The following is a 14,212-nucleotide window of genomic DNA, read 5'->3' as shown; positions in this document are numbered from 1 at the left end:
TGGGGCTCTTGGGCCTTTGTGGATGGTGCTCCCTGAAGACCCTGGCAAACCATGCTCGCATAGAATAAGTTAGTTAGACAATGAAAGCAATTCCTAATGAAGAAAATAATAACTCTTTATGTAATCTTGCCATGATGCAAAATGCAGGGATCCAATCAGCCTGCAGTAACTGCATTATAACAGACCAGCTTTCTGACGAATGCACAGGACAGGAGTCAGCCAGCCTGGACCCTGCTCCCAGCTCCTCCTCGGCAATGCCACCCAAGACCCTCCAGCGCCAGCGGTCCCAGAGGAGTGTGGGGTGTTCAGCACATCTTCTGTTTCAGCCAGCTTGTTTTCCTTCAAAACTTCTTTAGTTGAAGGAGAAAGCACAGGACTGTAAGCTCATTCAGTGGGCAAAGTTTTAAAAATACTATGTATAATTAACAAATGTCACCTGGAAAGTGAGCAATTACATGAACACTTACTTTTGTTTTTCTTAGATAACAAAGCATGAGCCAAGAGCAGAACAACAACCTTTTGAAAATATGGGCCAAATTCTGCTTCTGCCTCTGCAATGCAGAGCTTTTGTCTGCAGCAGAAGTCTGTTGTGTAGGACTGTCTGTACTTCAGATGATAAGTTCTCTCACTCAGAAATTGTCTTCCTCTGCATTTGTACATGCCAGGTGAGAACTGTCTGGCTAACAGTTACAGTAATTCAGTCATTCTTATTATGAATGCAGACAGTTTGGTGAAGGGGCTCTCCTATGTCCTGTCATTATCATTCCCTAAGTATCTGTGTCTGCCTCCTGGAGCTAAGATGCTGTTCAGATGAAAATTTGGCCTAAGCACAGGTATTATAAGAGTCAGATCTGCCTGGGCATCCGTGCTGGGACTAGAGCCATGGGGAATCCAGCTGAGTATGAAAAAATCCTTTTCGTCTGCCTTTCAGGAACAACTCTGCTAACCAGGCTGAATTTTCTTAACCGGATTTCAGTCCTGCTGAAAAAAATGTCTAGAATGACAGGTGAGAAAATCAGCTGAAATTCTGCCAGGTCTGGTGGGACACACTACGCCACACACGATTAACGTACAGCAAAGCAGAAGCATAAATCTTAGGAAGATGTGGGCCAGAGTACACTTGTGCCCCTGCAGTTGCCTTTAAATAACTGGAAGAGAAGACCAAATAAAAAGCATTTGGGCACTGAAGTGACTGTGTTACAGGGCAGCCAGGCTGGGGGACTTTGCCTCTCAGCTGCAGAACATGAGCAGCAAAGAAGCATTTCTGAAGGCAAAGTTTAGTCTTGGGCTGCACGGCAATTAGCAAGTTGGTGTTGCATGGCACGCTGCTTTCTAAAAATGGACATTTTTTGCTTATCTTTATTCCACATCTGATTTTCATGTATTTTTAGCAATATGAACTGTGCAGCATAATATGAGCAAAGCAAGGACTAGATTTTTGCCTTCAAAATACTATTTGGAGGTTAAAGCTGAGGCCACAAGTTCTTTCTGGAACCTACTTTAGTTTATGCTGTCACATACCTAATGTTTTTACAGACATATGCCTTCATCTGACTCCTTCACTGCTTTAGAGGTTATGATATCGTTTAATTATCTGGAGCACTATATCTTTCCCAAATTAATGAACATGCAAAGATAGTTATTATAGCTCTGAATGGTTTGCAGATTGATGTTCTCTAAGATCCCAGTGTTGTTTTTAAGGATCTGTAAAGAAGATTCAAGGGAACATTTTCTAGGACCCCAAAATTTGCATTTGTAGCTCTGAAATTCCAAATACCTGGAAAGAATAAGTAGAAAAATAACTTGGTCTGAAAGAATGCTCCCAATTAATGTTTGTAAGTAAAATTATGCAGCACATTCTACTTTCAATGTCATCCAAGGTATGAACTGAAGAAATCGTAGCTGGGTTTTATAGGTATGTGTATGAGTTTATATAAATGAGCCAAAATAAGGGAGCAATCTGATCTAACATCCAAGTTAGCCCTGCTATGAGTGGGGGATTAGACTAGATAAGCTCCTGAGGTCCCTTGAAACCCAAATAATTCTTAATTTTAATTTGCTTTTCTCTTTTTATCTTCAAGAAGTTCCTGCAGGAAAGATGCCAGTACTTAAATTTAGCTGATCCGCTATAGTCAATGCAACTGTTTTCACTTAACAGCTTGTCTGCTACAGTGTTTTTTCCAATGTATTCTTTATTAAATAAAATATAATGGCATTTTTGTAGTGCTCTGGCTTCCAAAAAGCTTTGTGTTCCACAGAAAAGTTGCTGCTCCCAGCACTGAAACATTCTCCAGGTTTTTGATGCCTAGTGAATTTTTCAGATTTTTAAAATCCTATCAGAATAAGGAATGAAGTGTTAACTGAAGCTGGACTCTATTAGTATCACTGGATTTACATGGCATGTGGGCACAGAGGTTTTTGACGTTGTGTAGGTTTTGGTTCTGGAAAACTGGATGCTCTTTTCTTAGGGAAGAAGAGATGCTACTAATCACATGTGCACCGATCTTGCCAAAAGAGGAGGTATCTGTGACCTCCCCCAAAAGAGTTGGAGTGAAGAAGGCCTGCGATATGGCAGTTTCTCGGGGCTGCGGTCATGGTTATCACCATGAAATGCCTCACAGGACATCCCTTGCCCAGAAAGGTTGTAATGTGTGCTTGAATAAGAAGAGGGAAAAAAAATTCAGATCCTGATTGAAATAATATGTATACACATGTTCTAAATTATCTAATGTGTGAAATTCATTAGCTTCAGTTCCTGGAGCTGTGGGCACCTCCAGCTGTCTCGTTTGGTTGCCTTCAACCCACCAGCGCACTCCTGGTAGGTGTGCGTGGCCGTTCGCCCCGTCGGCCGTTCGGAGCGACACCGCTGTTCGGGCCAACCCGCAGCACGGGCCCCGCCGGCGCCCCAGCCCGCTTGGGGGCGACTGTCCCCGGCCTCGCCCACTGCGGGCCGGCCCCGCCGCCGCTCCGCCCCGCGCTCCGGGCCCGGAGAACCGCCCGCCGCCGCCATCTTTGTTGATGTGTCAGCTCGCCGGGGCGGCCGCGGGGGTTCTGCCGCCATGGGGGAGCTGCCGCCTTCCTAGCGAGCAGGTGAGGGGCTGCCTTGGGGGGGCCGGTGCGGGGTGTTCGCTGCCGGCGCCCCGCAGGCGCTGCCGGGCTCCCCGAGGGGGCGGCGCGGGGGCATCCGCGGGGTCGGGGCGATGTGATGTGATGCGGTGCGGGGCAGCTCGGCGCTCCCCGGCGGGCTCGGGGAGGGGCTGCGGTGCCAATGAGCCGCCTCCCGCGGCGGGCCGGAGCCAGCGGGCGGTGAGCCCCGCGGGACGTGCCCGCGTCGGGCTGTCGGGGGCCGCGGGGGCGGAGACAGGGAGGCTTCCCCGCGCGTCCGGCGGCTTCCCCGGGGTCTGTCTGGGCTTCCCCGGGGTCTGTCTGTCTGGGCCGCCGCGGGGGATCCGCGGGTGCAGGTGGGGACACTCGGCTGATCTGCGGGTGAGGCTCAGGTTCCGCGGGGAGGAGAGGGACCGAGTGACCCGAGGTGCGGGGGGTAAAGTCCTGCCTTAGCAGCACCTTCGGAGTCAGGAGCTCCCGGGCCGTGTCTCTGGCTCCTGTGCTGGTTCCTAGTCTCTTTGTTTCTTGACAGCTTTCTTCTCCACGTTGTTAATTAGGTTTCCGTGTTTGGTTGGCTGTGTTCTGGTTTCGCTACGTGGTTAACTAATTCGATAACAAACCCCATCTGCCGTTACACCGGTGTGAAGGTTATTTTCCAGAGCCGGCCGCAGCGTTGCGGTAGGGTACGTGTCCTTGTTTTTGCAGATGGTATTTGCGAAAGCGGCTTGTCCTTCTAGGTTAGAAAGCAGGAGGCTTTACTGCAACTTTAGCAAGGTGATTATGATGTAGGCTTGCTGATTTTTGGCTCTTGTCCTGGAAAACGGTCTGCACAGGTGAGTCTGGTGCAATGTACTTCCAGTGAGACTCTGTGCGGACCAGGAGAAGACCTTGCGCAATTTAAATCTGCATGTAAGGTTAGAAATAACAGTAGCCTGGCTTTATTGTTGCTTTTCTTTATCTTCTTGTAAAACTGCTTTTCAGAAGTTAAAATATTGCAAGCAGGATATACTTAAAAGCCATCTGACCAGTGTCCCAGTATGTTTTGTTGTATAAGGAAATTGTTGCAGCAGCATGAGCCACAGCTGCATTTTTATATTGATGAGGAAATGTAATTGCTCTAATTACTGTCTGCTATGAATGATTATGTTGCCATTGACTTTATGGGAGATGTTTAAGCTCTAAAAGTATGAGAAGCTGAAATTCTGAATATGTTTCAAGAGACTGTAAATTTGAAATGTCATCAATTTTGTGAAGAACAGTAAACTTGTTCTGTATTGCCGTTGAGTCATCTTTTTCAGAAATTCTTCAATCACCATTTCTTGGCTTAAAACCAATATTTTCAGTTGTTTTAAAAGACTTGACTTGGAGTTGTTGACAGATATTTGTTAGTATTGTGAGGTTCATTATTTCAAAGTATTGAGAAAAGGACTGAAGAACCAAATATAGAGAATGATTTCTTTGGTATTAATTAGCAAGCATGTTGCTTATCACTACCCAAGGCTAATATTGAATTTCCTGAAGCTGGCTTTTTAAAGAACTATGGAAAAAAGCAAGTGCTTTTCTGGATTTAATGGTTTTATTATGCAGGGCAAATATGTTAAATTAGTAACCTACAACTGCTGTTAACATGTGGGCTCCAGTACTTGACAATATCCTTTACGTAGTTCTGGGCTGGCTTGTTCTGAAATTATCTTCCTGTTGCCAAAAACAATATTGGGAAGCCTTACTGGTAACTCTTCAAGTCATAGCCCTTGTGCCTTAAATTGAGGGGAAAAAGAAATCTCATCAGAAACAGTGTCAGAAGAGACGACTAAATAATGGAATACTGGTTGTTTGGGGTTTTTTTAATGTAATAATATTGTATATAATACTATCTCTTATATTAATTAGCAAAAGTCCATTTCCTATAGAACTTAGAGTTGACTCATTCAGATCCTTAAAGGATTGAAACTTTTTGCTTGTTTGTTTCCAGGATACTGGAGAAACTCCATAGGAAGGTCAGTTTTGAAAACAGCAGAGTGTTACCATCATCATGAGTGGTGTTTTTCAGTATGCAGTGGTCAGGCAGACAGTGATGCTGCAGTTGGAATTTTACAACCGTGTTGCACGTTCTGGAAACAACATTTGAAAGCGTCAATTGATGGCAAACATGCTGGCATCTTCAATGCCAAATATGCCAAGGCCCATATCTTACCAATACCATTATATTACAATTTTGTAAGAAGTTCTCCCAGTGCTCTAACTTTTACAATGTGAACAAGAGTTATGACTCAGTTGTAGGTGGAAAAGACCTGTCGTAGGTCTTGCCTGCTTTGTCCAGGTTGTGAACTTGGTCAGAAACTTGATATCTCTCCCTCCCTTTAAACCTTCTCTGCACAGGTGCTGTTACCAGTGTCAGAATGTGAATGCAGACAGTGTCATGGCAGTGGTACTGGCCTTGTCATGAGCAGAGTTGAAGGCATGATGCTAAAATCCTGAAAGGTTGCGGTAGCTGTGTAGCTGGTATTGCATCTGTTGGTCAAGGAGAGTCTGGTTTTCTTTGCTTAGAAGAATAAGAGTTGTTCTGTGCTGAAGAAAATCTGCTAACATAAGATCGTGAGTCTGTGCATAAACCCTGAAGTATCCAAGTCTCATTTGAAGTTCACAGTAAAAGGATGCTGTTCCTTGAATATTTTTTTTCCCATGAGCTTCCAACCTTGGGACTAGTAAGACAGAAAATAACACTCTCAAGGTGTACCCTATGACTTGTGTTGTGATGGGATCAAATCCAGTCCCACTTGTTAAACCTTAACTGGTGAAGTTTACTTTGGAGTTGTGCTGTACTTGGCTCCATATGTGGAGTTAATATGACCACGATGTTAACCACTTGCATGAGATGGTAGAAAAGCTAGTGATGCCTTGAAGGGATTCATACCATATTGCTCAACTCTCTGACTTGTGACATGAACAAAGAGAAGCAAAGCTAAAGTTTGAGTAAACAGTGTCTTCTAAAGTACTTGACTCATGTTAAAAGAACTGATGGAAATGCTGAGCTTTGCACCATCTGTGTTTATATCATCAGATTGAAAAAGAGAAAAATAATTGAGATAAGTATTAAACTGCTAAAAGCAAGGAAATCCTGAGAGTACCCAGTGTGCATGTGCACCCTTCCACTCCCCTTCAGGCATGTGCATCAAAGCAGGTCTTTGTGTGAGCTGAATCAGGGCGCTGGGTCAAGTTATGCCTGGGCTGGAGGACTCAGTGTTCCAGCTTCACCACGCATGCTGTGAGTCACAGTTGGCCTGTCTTGGGTTTTACAACAAACAACACAACTGTAAGCAAAAAACAAAACAATCCCAAACCAAACCAAAACAGAACCCCACAAAGTGATTTTAGAGTGTAATTGTATGTATAGCACGTAAGCTGTCCTACAGTTTCATGTCTTACCTGAGTGTCATAAGTTGGAAATTAAATCTAAATTGAAATGGAGTAGCAGTTGTGTGATTCTAATAGTTGTCTGGTTGTTAATGGTTACTTTAATGCCTTCGTCTTAGGATAATGTGTTCAAGGATAATAGAAAGTACTTATTATTCTATTGTGATTCATCTACAATTATGTTTCTAATAGGATATTTTGTAGCATGATATTTAAAGGAGAGGAATAGTCCTTTGTGGAACAAACTGTTCAGACAAATAAATTATGGCATTCCTAATAAAGACTATGGCATTTCTGAAGCTTTTTTGTGTGTAACTTCGTTAAGTCTTCGTTTACTTGCTGGCTGCTTCATATATCTTGCCTTGTTGAGAAAACTCTCAAAATCATTATCATTCTCTTTGATATTCTTCGGCCAATAAATCCCAATTAACTCTTTGAAATAAAATCTATCCCTAGTGTTACACTGGATTCTATTGCATCTCATATTAGCACTTGAATTCACAATTGAAGACTGGCTAAATCACTTGTACTCTGATTTTTTTGTGGCCCAGGAACCTGCAAGAGGAAAGTGGGTCTGTAACTGGGCTGTTGCAATGGTGCTTATGTGCAGTGTTTGCTTTTGTTGAGTCTTCTGATGAACATCAGAGCTTCATCAAGTAAAGCCTTTTAACTGCTGAAACTTCAGTCATATATCACTTCATGTCACAGATGAGTGAGTTGAAATGTAAGGCAATATAAAAAATATCTCTTTACCAGAGCCTTTAGTCTATGATGCAATGATTGGTGAAAGAGCTAGCAGTTATTGAAGTATAAATGATAAATGTAGTCTTGTTAGTTATGTGTTTGTCTTTGTTTCGTGAGCTTTAGTAGGTGCCTACATGAAGAGAGGTGCTTGTGAGTTGGGATTCTGCTTGAGTGTAATGAACCACTTGTAAAAATCAAGCTGTGGATTGGGATTTAATATTACATGTGCTTAACGTGAGCGAATCCGAGGTAGAGTTGTTTAAATGGTGAAGTACATATTAATTATGCATTTGCATGTATGCTATAGTGTCATATTACTTCTTTTTAAAATTAAAATTGCTGCTGAATCACAATTTCCAAGGGATGAATGTGAACCTGTTGTCTCAGGATAGATTTAGGGCATTGCTGATCTTTCTCAATTTTTTAAATAATGTCAGAAAAAAGGCATATTTTGAAACTCAGTATTACTGAATTAAAAGTCAACCCTCAGTTGTTTGGAAAGTAAATGTTAGTTTCCTTCCTAACAAAAATGGATGAAGTTCCAGCAAGTTGTGTGTTTGCTGGAGAAGGGGAGTTTGTAGCGCTCCGTGCATTTCAGGTCAAGACACAGAACAGTGTCAGACCTGTCATGGAAGTTCCATTTGTAGTTGAGTCCAGGAGAACCGTGAATGTCGGTAGATATGTCTGGGTGTGTTGTTTAGAACTTCAGTTGATAGTTGGGGGGCTGGAGTAATGGCAAAGTGTACTACAACATGGCCTGAAGTGTAAGTGTGAATCTTCAAAATAGCTGTAAAATGCATGGGATTTCCTCTTGGAAATTCACCTGACTGCATTTTAATTTACTGTTGGGTCATTCCGAAAAAACAATCAATGTTTTCTTTGACAGCTTTAATTCTATGAGGCTAATATTTTTCATTTTTTAAAAAAGTTGCTCTTCTAGACCCCTCATTTGTAGATTTACATATAAGTTTGGACTTCTTTAGTAGCCTTCTTGTATGTGTATATATTGGGGTTTTATTGCTGTTTTTATTATTGGCTCAGCTTTAAAAAGCTATGCAATTAAGTTTATTATATTTCTGCCTTTAAATATAACACATGTCAGTGAACAGACCTCTTGATGTTTGGCAGCTGTTAGAAAGATAGAGTAATGAAAACTGAGGAAACGGTTTTTAGTATCTGTTTAGACCAGCTACAGTGTCAGGTGCTTTGGTGCTCACTTTGGTGTCCCAAGAACTGCAGGTGGACAAACAGCAAGGTCATCATGAAAGCATTACATTGCTAACTGCTTTAACTGGGGTGTGGGATTTCCTGTTCATCTCACACCTGGGTTATACAGAGATAAAACCCATAACTTTCTAAATATGCAGGCAAGCTGTACGTCCCCTTTCCTAAATTCAGCTTTGCCAAACACGGAATGATTCGCGTCTGCCTCTGGCACCTCCAGCATCAAAATGAAGTTATTCTTTCCTCCCTCTCTCCCACAGCGTTGGGATCTGCTAGCAAAAAAAAAGATCTGTGTAAATGCATAAATCAAATGAGTGGGGTTTGGTTGAATTGGAGAAGAGGACATAGAGAAGGAGAGATGCTTGTAAAATAAGTTGGAATCTGATACAGAGAATAGTAGCACAGCACCTGGGATAGACAGCTGGTTATTTGAGTTATGTAGCACTGGCCTGAGTCTTCTGGCCTAGTACTGAGCAAAATTGCTTTCACTGGGCAGGCTGAGGATGTTAAGAGTAAATTATTGTTCTGGCCATCTTCATAAGAATCTGGCCAAAGGACATGCACTGTCCCTTCTCCTGGGAGCTGTCAAGGCAAGCTGCACACTAAACCTGAACTGCATAGTAAATGAAGTTTAATTTAGTTTAGCATGAGTTCAGAAACCAGCACCAATATGGAAGGTTAGTGAGTATTACAGAGGCTTTGAAGAGACTACTGCTTAAGGGTGTTTGATTAGATTTTTATGATGGATTTTCGGTGGAGCTTATCTTGAGAAGGTGCCATATTGAAAAGCGAAATAAAGAATAATGGCAGCAATTTTGTGAGTTATCACAGTGCAGTTTGAGAAAGAACCATGAAATAAGGATCTCAAATTACAGTGTAAAGAGAATTGCTCTAGAGCAATTTGGAGGGGCTTATTTTCTAGGTAGGTCTTTTCCTGTAAGCATGTGGACTTTGTTTTGAGATACTCAGTGTTTCCTTAGCAAGTTTATGGCATAGACCGAAGTGGTGACGCAAATGCATGAGTGGAGGTGACATCCATGTAAGAGTAGTGGGGACTAGTGTGAATTGGGCTGCTTGTGTTGGTGTCACCAGATTTTTGTGTCACTTGGCTGCTTGGCTGGTCTGGTCACGGCACTTAAGACCATCTGCCCATGAGCCATGGAGTGCTCATCGCTCCGTTGCCTGTCCCCACCTACTCTCTGAAATGTATCACGTCTGTATTGCAGCTGTGGGTCGTTTCGAGACTTTATTACTTGAAGGAAATTTGAGTACTCTGCTGTGACAGATACGCAATGGAAGGGGAAAAGGGTTGGCTTTGTAAATTTACATTGTACTTTTATTTAAAAATGAGCTTGTTTCATATCCTAGAAAACCTGTCTAGACGCTTTTTACATATCCAGAGGTGAAAAGCGTATGTGATCTTTGCTAATGATGAGAATTGTGTTTTCACTGTTTCATGGATTGTGTGTATATCTGTTTGGAGAGGAGACGATTGCCTCTTCATTAATGTCAGGAGCACAGCTATGAGAGAAACACATCCACCTAAAGATGATGCAAAACCCTTTCTTGTTGAAAAGAACTGTCAGAATTGACTGCTACTGGCCATTATATTGTATAATGCATGGTTGAATGTCTGGTGGACTGCATTTATTGTATTAAGTTCTTGTTATTAGTCCGCTTTCAGAAGATTTTGTACCTCAGAGTTATTCACCTCAATGCTCTTCACTTCCTTTCAAAATCCACCCTTGTTTGAATGTGATTTTGTACATGGACACACCCGTGAAGCATTAATCCCTCCTTCCATTTTTTGCTCCTTTCTCTACAGTATGCTTAAGCTTTGTACCTTAAATATATTATTTCCTCTTGTAGCAGTGATTTTCATGTCTTGGGACCTTGGCCATCAGTCTGTTTACTTACAGAACCACCCAGGCACACACTTCTGACATTCTTTAGTCTGTTTACTTTAAAAGAGCCCCATTGTGATAGTTACTAGGTGACAAAGCATGCACTTTCTTTTTTTTCACTTACTGTTGGTGAATTCTTCTAGACAGCCACACCTCAGAAAATGCTTCCTATAGCTGTCATTTAGTATGTTTCTTTAGATGTAGTCTCACGTGTATTTAGAAATTGCCTGAAGCAAAGTAATTTCCTCCTTCTCAACTATTTACAACATAAATATTGATAGCTTAGGTCAAGCTATCTTTTTTATGAGATTAAATGCTAGCATTAATAGTGCATCTGCTTAGAAAAGTCCTTTGTAGTCAGGTATTTAAAAGAATCATGCTCGTGGTCCATTAGAAGATTGACAGGGCAGCCAGTTTGAAATGGCATAATATTGAATTAAAACTTACCAGGTTCTTAGTGTGTGGCTGTAATCACAGAATAGCAGGCTATGATGGGAGAGGCTGTGTTCCTAATTAGATCTGTGCAGACAGAGGCAAATAGGGAATTGCTTTCATCACCAATTACCTTCTAGTGGCTGGGAATCAGCAGTGCTGGAAGCGGGGGAAAGATTTTAGGCTGGTGGGGTGGACAACCTGATGGGCAGCCCAGGGGTGAGGGTGTCCGGAGCTTCTGTAACATGTGCATCTGTCCTTTTCAGCAGAGGAAATGGAAGGCTTGACTGTTTGAGAAACTGCTTTTCTCCGTGCTCGGTGAATGGACTCTCAAGTGAGACTTTACTATTAAAGAATGTATGGAAAGGAATAACTTTGATATCTCTGTTTTTATTTTTTCCCTCCCTCTGTCTTCCATCTTTATTGCCGCATTTTCTTTCACTTTATACTGGATAAGGGGCAGACAGAGGGGAAAGAAAAGGGAAAGGGAGGGAGAAAGGGCTAAAATTTTAATATTAAAATGATAGGTCTTAGCTGTCTGCTAATACAGAAAAATACAGTGTTCTAAAATTTCCAGACAAAATTTTCTTCCAGTGAATTGGAACAGCAGAGTTAATGTGGTGATTCAGTGTAGGTATTGCCTGAAGTATTTTTAATTTGTAATATTACCTGTAAAAGCTATCCATTGCTGGCTTGTGTTGTGAGATCTGTTGTCTATCAGTATGCTTGGAAGAGCGATGTTAGAAATAGAATAATTAAACTTACTTTGTTACTGCGTGTGAAAATAAATTCTCATAACCTAATTTACCAGACTCTGTACCAGTTGTATTAAAATTAGAATTTGAATTTGAACTGGGGGAGCTTTTAAAATTAGTGGTATCTGTCTTCTAGCTGCTGATTGACTTTTTATTTCAGCAGGTAGTTGCTATGATTTTAGTCCAGGAACTAAATATTAGTGTGTGATCATATGCTTTCTTATACAGTTATTTTATGTAGCTTAATCTTGGATTAATAAGCAGTCAAGTGAGTATTCAAATATTATATCAATGTCTCCTATGGGAATTATTTTTTTCATTTCAGTGTACAAATTAAGTTTTAAACAAGTACCTAATTACCATAATTTTCACAGCAATGATATAGTTCTATTATTAGAGTTTTTAATTCCAGAAATGCAACTAACATCATGTAGCATTTTGACGTTATACAGGACCTTGTGTGAAGGTTCTTGACGTTCTCCCTAGATAATCAATACTTATGTTGTATCACAGACTTCATTGAAGACCTTAAATTAAGGATTGACACGTTTGTTCTTTTTTTTGATCAGCAGTTAATAGAGGATGTTTCTATTGTGCAAAAACAAGTGAATGATAAAAATACTGTTTCTTTAGTCTTTTCTTTGCCTTACATACCTGTGAGACATTTCTGCATTTAATAGTCCTTGTATCTTGTATTGGCAGGTTCTCCACTCCCTGCTTTTAATTCCAGGCAGTTGTGCTGTCAGCAGTTTAGCAGATAAGCACATCTCAATTACAATAGTATGAGAAATGTTTGCAACCCTTGCCAGTACTGGCCTTTAATGTTGTGTCCTGTGGCTGCAGTTTAACTACTTCTCCAACTACTAATGTAATATTTAAAATGGACATTGTATGTGCTGATGCAGATTTAAATGTTTTGAAACGTTTTCTAAATGTTTTTGTGAATACCATGAAATAATGAGGAAAATTGTGAATGCTCCTTGCGCCTTTGAAGAACGTATCTGTGATGAGAAAAAGCGTCAGTGTCTGTTTAGGAGAAAAAAAAAGGTGAAGTTTTGTTTCTGAAGGGCACAACTTGTCTATATTCTGCTGTAGTCTAGAGAAGAGGAGGCTTAGAGGTGAGCTCAGCACTCTCTAGAACTACCTGAAGGGCAGTTCTAGCCAGGTGGGGATTGGTCTCTTCTCCCAGGCAGTCAGCAATAGGACAAGGGCGCATGGGCTTCAGCTCTGCCAGGGGAAATTTAGGCTGAATATTAGAAAGAAATTCTTCACAGAGAGAGTGGTCAGGCATTGGAATGGCTGCCCAGGGAGGTGGTGGACTCGCCGTCCCTGGAGGTTTTTAAAGTGAGGTTGGACATGGCACTTAGTGCCATGATCTAGTCAATGGACTGGAGTGGGACCAAGGGTTGGACTTGATGATCTCTGAGGTCTTTTCCAACCCAGTCGATTCTGTGATTCTGTGTATGTCTGCAGAGAGCTGTTTTGTTTGTGCAGACCGGACCCATTATTGCTGTGAAGGAAACTCCACTGAGCTGCGTTCGAGTTCCTCGTTCTTTGCTACTCGCATCACCAGGTTTCGGATTGATGAGTTTCCACTTGCTTTGCTTTGTATTTCCGCACTGTGGGGAAGCACGGTCTGCTGTCTCCTCCACTTCAGAACAAGGGCAGGAAGGTGTGTTAAAGTGTCAGGCTAATTGTGAGCTGTAGAACGGAGGACTGGTCAGACCAGTTGTGTGAGCGCTGGCCGTCCTGTCACAGCAGAGGAGAGTGTTCCGAGGTGACAGAAAGTGTTCCGCATGCCACGATGGCTGTGTGGCAGCCTCCCTAGATGGCTTGTTATTCAAGGTATGTGGGCAAGCTGGGCTGGGCTAATCTCAAAATGCTAATTCCAAGATGAGAAGTTACTACCCTGGGCGTTTTAAGTGGACGTGGCAGCGATTACATCTTCCCGTGGCGCAGGGAGCAGAAGGGTCATGGACCCTGAGGGTGAGACGAACATCACACGGAGGGGACCGAGGAGCAAGGCGCTCTTGTCACACTGTTCACATGATGATCAGCCCTGAGGAAGGAGCAGAGCAAATGGTTGGAGGTGCGAGCTCAGCAAAACAGTGCGAGAAGGTCGGCCAGTGCTCACCTGGCACTTTGCTGTCACTCAACGTGCATTACGCTTGTCTGATGCACAAGCAACGTATCCTTACATAAAACAGCTCATCTGCTTGAGTCAGGATTTGCCTTTTTTAGTTGCTTTGCTGCCTTCTGATGGCATCGTAAAAGACACTAAGCTATTCTGTTTTCTTACTGCAGTATTTTGGACAAGAGTGATACCATAACCTTAGAACTCCCCTGATTTTGGAAGAGTCGTTGTAAGGATGGGTAGGATAATAAAAGATGGATGTGAAACCTGGAAAGACCTGGAGCTGCTGTCGAATATGTATCTGATGTCCAAATATTATCTGAGAGTTGCTGTATTTGTATGTTTGATGCGAAACACTGCAGTCTGTTTCACGTAGCTACTGCTGGGCTGGCAATGTTGATCATTTTAAGCTACTTTCAAACAAAACCTTTTGCTTACAAAGAAGGATCCCTTTCTTTAGTATGATTTTCTGTCTCTGACCTTATGAGGGGGTATTTGCT

The 14,212-nt window shown here is 42.1% G+C and overlaps 1 protein-coding gene across 3 annotated transcripts in view; it reads left to right on the top strand.

Annotated features, from left to right (window-relative positions):
- Positions 1-2,979: 2,979 nt before the first annotated feature.
- CCDC186 (coiled-coil domain containing 186) overlaps positions 2,980-14,212 on the top strand; it is a 36,878-nt gene continuing 25,645 nt past the window's right edge. For 2 of the 3 annotated variants that reach the window (XR_013922388.1, XM_080348355.1), the window contains exon 1: positions 2,980-3,090. The gene's annotated coding sequence lies outside the window, so the exon portion shown is untranslated. Of the gene's footprint in view, positions 3,091-3,662; positions 3,789-14,212 lie in introns of all 3 variants that reach the window. The other variant, XM_080348356.1, reaches the window with a different exon arrangement.

Source organism: Nesoenas mayeri, assembly GCF_963082525.1.
Source record: "Nesoenas mayeri genome assembly, chromosome: 7".
NCBI classification, from domain to species: domain Eukaryota; kingdom Metazoa; phylum Chordata; class Aves; order Columbiformes; family Columbidae; genus Nesoenas; species Nesoenas mayeri.
Note: the sequence above shows the minus strand (reverse complement) of the source record. Positions and strands in the feature narration are given on the sequence as shown.